Source organism: Gopherus flavomarginatus, chromosome 3, assembly GCF_025201925.1.
Source record: "Gopherus flavomarginatus isolate rGopFla2 chromosome 3, rGopFla2.mat.asm, whole genome shotgun sequence".
NCBI classification, from domain to species: Eukaryota; Metazoa; Chordata; order Testudines; family Testudinidae; genus Gopherus; species Gopherus flavomarginatus.
Window position 1 is genome coordinate 205,918,813 of NC_066619.1, and position 7,519 is coordinate 205,926,331.

Here is a 7,519-nt window from a genome sequence, read left to right on the forward strand (position 1 = left end):
GGCTCCCCCTCTCTTATTCTATTTCAAGTTTTTAACTGAGAACTTGAACTGACAGTTCTCAAACTAGCAGGATTAATTCAAACAAGCTAACAAGGTGCATTAATAACTTTGCACTAATCTTGTTAGCACTTTTGGCTATTCCTCCCTGTAGCAAGTGTTATGTGTGTTTCCAGAGGCGGCTCTCATCTCTGAATCAATATTGAACCAAAGCCCCAGCATAGAGGCACTGTTCTGCTGGAGGTGTCTTCTTATAGTTGGGATGCAAAAGTCAAGGTCCCGAACACCTATGGTCATAGATATTTCCTGAATATTATTTGAAAGAGTAGAGTTATTAACACTGGTGTTCTGGTCAAATTCCAACTTGGCTAATTGCACTTTGTCTCCCTAAATTTCTCCTGCAATTTCAATTAGATTCTGTCTTCATCTTCACTTCCTGTCCTGAACTATTTTATAGAACTGCTGTGTGCCACTGTAAAAAATATTTTATATTTCGTCTCATGTCATCTTCTTCTCATGTCACTAATTAAGTTATCACCACCACAAATCTCTTCATTGCTTCCTTTCACTTACTGCATCAAATTCAAGTTCCTTATCCAGACCTTCAGGGCCCTGCATAATTTTGCTCTTAGCCCTATCTTCTCTCTTCTTATTCATTACACTTGTTGCCGGCTCTTTATCCTCCCCATTTATGAATCCTTTTCATCCCCTCTCTCAGCTTGTACCTTCTGATGCCAAGCAGACTTCGGAGCCAAGAAGTTCATGACCATTGCCAGTTTCAGAGATTCAGAAATATCAAGGCTAATATGAGAGGTTTAAAAAAAGGTATTGTCTCACCCTTTTCATTACAGACAGCCTTCAAAATGTAAACTGGTGGCTAGGAATGTCAGTTTGTTTATTGACTTGTGAAATCCACCACCATCTGTACCTCAGTATTTGGAAGAAACCCAGCCCGATTTATGGCTCTAGGAGATAGTGCCACCCAAGCTGTTGCTGGTGCTAAGACTGCTTCAAGCTCCCGACCAGCTGGAGGCCTGCATCTATGCCAACTCTTCTACGAGGCAGTCAATGTGGCCTTTGGCCAAATTGTGGGCAGCTCAAACAGCATGAACAGAAGCCTTCTGTAGCAGGCTAGTGGATTAGACACGGGACTGAATGTTAAGGCATCTGCATTCAGACCAAAGCTCTGACCCAGACACCCTTTGTTGTCTTAGGCAAGTTACTTAATCTCTCCTACTCAGATTCCACATCTCTAAAATTGGGATGATAAATAGTTACCTATCTTACAGGGAAGTTGTGATAATTAATTCACCAGAATGCACACTAAACCTCCAGTGCATGTGGCCTATGGTCGGAACAGCTTCCCACATACTGACAAGCCATACTCTGTACTCTGTGTCTCTCTTAACATTCAGGATTTCTTCCTCTTTCTTCTCGCCTAAATCCCTCCTCATGGCCCTTTCCTTCTTATGTCTTCTCCTTGTTTGTCTAGTCCACTTTAGAATGTAAACTCTTTAGGATAGAGCACATTTCTTACTCTGTTTGTAGAGCAAAATGCACGTGAACAGCACAAGGGAAACCATTTATAATTACATAGTGATAATGTTACTATTATCATGATAGCTTGCTTAACAGCTGTCATATTTCATCTCAGAAGTGCACAATGCATGCCAATGTTCTCTGCCCAAGAGTGAATAAAATAATCCCTGACTAGTCTGTAAAGTACTTTGCATATAAATGGAACTGTTTGTAATATTCAAAATTTGGAAACTCCCTCCCAGTTTTGTTATTTTCCATTTTAGTAAATACTACGTATATTGATTCCCTTCTCCACATATAGAAACCCTGGGATGCTGGGAGAAGCAATGAAGCTGAACTACACATGGCTGTTTTTGTTAAACTACGTAGTCAATGTACATAATGTCTTTTCATATTTAATACTTTAGGTTGTGCAACAGCTTCCTCTGTGGTGTCAGCACCTCCCTGGGAATGTTGTTTTAGGGAAGTGCTGCTGTAGAACCAGCAGAGGGAGCCCAAAACATTCAGTTACGATTATTCCCAGAAAATAGTGATGTGAGCTAAGGTTTCAACTTTCATTTGGTGTCTTGTCGTTATTAGCTTTCCCCATGCCTCTCCCCCACACATTTTAACCTGCTTGCTGGACATGGATGAGACAAACAGAAAATTCAGATATAACTTTTAATTCCCATTTACATCTTTTGGAAACCCTTCCCTCCCTCCAGGACCCTGGTTTGAGGGTAAACTAGGGTGTACTGTGACCAATAATACATGTTTGTGGGGAATCTGCCTTAGCATCTGCAATGTGTTAGTTAACAGGACCCCAAACTCCTTTCTATACAAGACAATAAATGGTCCAGAGGTATAGAAAGCTACTAGGAGGATTAGAGAGAAGACATGGGCTGTACTGTATTCAATACACAGATGACACGTAGCTCTACAATTTCATCATGTCTGTCATGGTAGCTGCAGTGAACAAATAACCCAGTGAGGCTGAGGGAGAAGGGGCTGGCTGAGGATCAATCTAAACAAGAAAGAGGCTTTAGGAATTAGAGGAATTAAAGCTGGTCAGAATTTTTCAGACAAAAACTTGTGACAAATTTTTTTGCAACAATTCACAAATAAAATTCCCCATTTTTGGATCAGTTCCAGTAGTGATGGTAGGTGGGAAGACACTTGAAAGTCTATCTTTTACCTTCGACATTTGGAGAGGATGCAGGCTAGCGTGCAACATACTGGTTTTATGCTGGGGTTCTCATTATGTGAGGACTGGCATTATATCTAGGTAGTTCAAAGTTAAAGATTTTTACCATTTTGCATTAAATATAATTATTAAAATCATGAAAAAGGAACACAGTGCCTCTGGAAAGACAGATCCATCTCCTTCACACAGCACAGTATTTGAACATTATAGTGTGGCCTATTGTTCCTCTTGGATACACTGCAGCTAAATTGTTTCCATAGAGACATCATCCACTTCATCTCCGTAAGTGTCACACACATACACTGTGGTGAAATTGACTGATTTACCACCTCCTAACTATGCCTTACAGTTATGTATGGTTCTGAGGACCTATTAGCCGAAAAGCTGTATGTCATTACTGAGGATGATGTAGATTTGTGCTTTGAAGTATTAAACATTTTATTTCTGAAGGTTTATGCTGTATTTCTAAAGAGATTGATTGGAACTGCCATCTGGAAACAATACTCTAAAAAGATAAAGGGAAAATGTTTGCTTCATGACCAAAAACACTGACTAACAGTCTAGGCTTTAATTGGTCTGAGCAATATCCTTACAGAGGGATTTGTAAAAGGCCTCCTTGAGGGTACTGAAATCCCCTGCAGAGCACCTGATTTGGGCACTCAAACAAACTGGGGGATTTTCAAAGTAGTACTCATTCTTTGAAAATCTGCACTCTGTTTCTGGTGCTCAGGTTCAGCTGGGAGTCCAGCCACCAATATTTTCTAAACATCACTGCTAAATAACAGCATCCTCTCCAGGCAATGCTATTTCTAAATGTCAGTCGCTCCCCATCACACCCCAACGACACTCGAGACACTATCACAATAATCTCAGCAGCACGTTTGACCAACTGGGCCAGTAAAATGACCTCAGTGTACCTCATCTGATAGAGGGGAGAAGAGAAGATGGGGAAGGAGAGAAGAAATTGGTCACTGTTTTTCCTCAAAGTTATATTCTGTTCTCAAATGCTGCAGAAGTGGGATGTGAAGCAGATAAGAGACAGTAACTGATGGCAGGGCCCTTAGTACATTATAGCGGCCACTGATTTCAGTATTGACTTTGTGGGGAGGTGAGGGTAATGGATTTGGCCTCCCACAGCGCCCCTGTGGTAGAGTTGCCAACCCTCCAGGATTGGCCTGGAATCTCCAGGAATTGGCATGGATTTCCCAGTGACTATTAAAAGCAATCTGGGAGATTTTAATAGGCTATTTTAAGAAAATTACATTATGTCATGTTGGGGGAAAAAATCTCCCGGAATAGCTTCAGAACTGGCAACCCTACCGTGTGGGGTGCAACAAGTCCCTGTACTCACTCTCTCTTTGGCATCTAATGGCCAACAGCACAGTTTCAGATGTGGGAGACTCAGTCTTCCATCTGGGCCCCATGGGACTCTATCCCTTCAAAGATCAGACAAAAATAACCACTGCAAGCCTGCTGTGGAACTCCCTTCCCTCAGCGGGCCCTCAGCAGGGTGCAGCACATTTCAGCACCCACAGGCAAGTTACTGGCAAGAGTTCTGGAATATTCAGTGTCTGCCTTTCTTTCTCCAGGGGACTAAGACAGGCAATGGTTGTGCACATAGTCCCTATTCTGAGCAACACTGTATTCCACAAGCTGAAACCATGGTTGCTGCCAGCTAAGCAGGGTTTCTCCTTCTTAAGGCCCTTCCTGCAGGCCTGACATGGCTTGTGGGTGTGGTGGGGCAGGGATTTTGAGCCCATAGCCGCACCTTAAACACTTTCCTGCCTCCATTACAGGATTTGTATACTACATCACTGGGGGCCAGTTGTATTTAGAAAACTATTCAACATAATATATGATCATTTTAAAATATACTTGTACAACTATGGCTGTCTCTTACTCTGAGTTTTACTAACAGGAGGGAGCCCCCCAAACTTAATTGGGGTCTTTAGGTGATACCATAATGCGAACGAATTATAATGTTATAACAGTTACTGATTATAACAGTTTGCTTTCACATACTGTCTCACTTCACCTCAGAAAGAGGCTGGACTTACCAATATTCTAGGTTTTTGGTTATTTTTATATTGTTATGCTATTAGATGTTAATGGCTGCCATCAAGCATGTCTTTGATTTATAGGTACTCACAGGAACATAGAAATGTGGCACTGGAAGGGACCTCGATAAGTCATCTAGTTCAGATCCCTCTCTCCCCCACCCCCATGCTGAGGTGGGACAAAATCAGCCTAGACCATCCCTAATAGGTATTTGTCTAACCTGGTCTTAAAAACATCCAACAATGGGGATTTCAAAACCTCCCTTCGAAGCCTTTTTCAGTTTTTAATTATCCTTAACAGGTATTTGTCTAACCTGGTCTTAAAAACATCCAACAATGGGGATTGCAAAACCTCCCTTCGAAGCCTTTTTCAGTTTTTAATTATCCTTAGCGTTAGTCCTGGTGAACACTACAAAGTTATGTCATTATAAGTATGTCGCTCAGGCATGTGGAAAACCCACATCCCTGAGCAACATAGTTATACCGACCTAACCCCCAGTGTAAACAGTGCAATGTTGACAGAAGGGCTTCCCCCATCAACCTAGCTACTAAAGCCTTACTAAAAATGAAGATATATCACACCTACAGCTTTTCCCCAAGCCACTAGGCCAGTTAGGCTGGTTTTGCATTGTTAAAGCTGATGGGCATGCTAATCACCCTTCATTCAGGCTAAATGAAAGATGCAATAGATTTCCTTTATGGCATAAGATAGGAGGAGACAATAGAAGCCTAAGGCATGCAGGGCCAATTAGAAGTTGAGCCATATTGACCAAGGGGGTTTTCTAGGGCCTGATTGCAAATGCAGGAGATGAGGCATTGATTGGTTGCTGGGTGGAGAGAGCCAAAAGAAAGCCAGAAAAGCAGTCATGAGCATGGCCCTGAGAGGGAGCAGAATTTGCATTAAAGAAATACCTGACTCCTATTATCAATTTTTCCTTCTAATGGAAATAGCCCAGCAAGGCCTCAGATATGGACTAACCATTCAGCCCAAAAGTACAACATATTATTTTTACATTTGTTTGATATTTTAAAAATAGTTGTCCCTAATTATTTTACAAATTTTTAAAGATATTTGTAACTGGCAAAAGGTTTCTTCAAGGCATGCTCTCTTTCTGTTCCAATCTGCAGCAATGTTATAATGATGCCTTTGTCACAACTCTACCATTCCCTGTGCATCACATTCTAATATCTCAAACAAGGATCCAAATAGCCTCACCCAGACCTGTTCATGGAGGCCACTCCCAAGTGGATTTCACCTATCCCATGAAGGAAGTGTGTACATATATCTATAAAATCAGCCAAGGTCACTGCACTATCCCCCCAATCCTTTCATGTGATCACATAGATGGATTTCCCAGGGTCAGTCTGTGTTGGAGCAAGGATTAGGACTTGGGCATGTGGTGGGGAAGAGGGTAGGAGGCTGGGAAATGCAATCATCCACCAAGTATTCTCAAAGATTAACCAAAAGAGTTGATACAGTGATAAACTATCTTTCCATGGATCCAATCCAGATAGGAAACAGCAAGGGCAGTCACAACCAAGGGAAGCCTGATGGCATGGCTCCTCTATTACAGTCAGATTGCTATGGAGTGGGTTGAGTGTGCTAGGGTCCCAGCACCACTGTAGAGGCACTGGATCTCCACGCAGCTGGCTTTTGTCCATGAGGATTCTAAGGTATGGGTGACTTGGGGAGGAATCTCAACTGATTTCTTGCAAGGGGGTGAGAGGAAGGTACACACACACAAACATCTTCAAAGATTTGTGGAAAACTTTGCAGCCTCCAAGTATTTGAGTAGAGCAGGACCAAGGCCAGGATTATGACTTCACTGTGGAATCCAACCTCACAATGCAAACACCATTAGATCAAAGGGTATATCACTCACTATAAATACCATATCCCAAAACTACAAGTGGGAATTCAGCCAGTTATTAGTGCAGTACAATCCATTGACCGCGAACTGCCCATGCACCATCTGCAACAAAACATGCACCTCTAGAATTGGCTTGTATAGTCATCAGAGGGCACACCATGAGACCAACAATAGTTGATCTGCACAGATTTGTCATCATTGGATCTATGGACTACCAAGAAATGTTCTCCTCCATTCTTATTTACTTTTGTATATAAATTCCTCTCTACTTGGTACAACCCCAGTTTTCCAAAAGGCGGGTGAATTTAAATTACCTGAAGTTTTGTGAAACGGTTCTTGGTTGCATTTTTCTAGAGATATATCTGTACACCGTGGCAAGCTTGTGTACCATATCCATGTCATCCTCAGGCAACCCACAATCCATAGAACATCCATAATAAATAAAGCAAGCAAGATTTTGCTCATGAATATCTCAATTTCTAAGAAATTATTTCAGGCACTAGCTTTGCTGTTTTATTTTGAAAATATAAGATAGTTTAAAAAGCACCTCACACACTAATATTATTGAACCTTAATTTGAAAAATAAGAAGTGAAGAAACAAATAAGTTTACGATACCGTATACTTTAAACTTGAAGACAGGAGACAAAAGTGGTTAAGCAGCAAAGTGGAATGGGGGGGCAGGAATGGATAGGAGCAGAGGAAAAGTGCAGCAGGAGTTTGGGGTGGGAGTCAAGGGAAAGAGATGGGGGAAATTGAAAATGCCAGAATTAAGGCACAATCTTATACATTCTGTCCCCTTATACATTATGATACAGTCAGTCTCTAATTACATCAGTCATTAGTTTTTTTCCACAAGATCCCAGCCAGGAA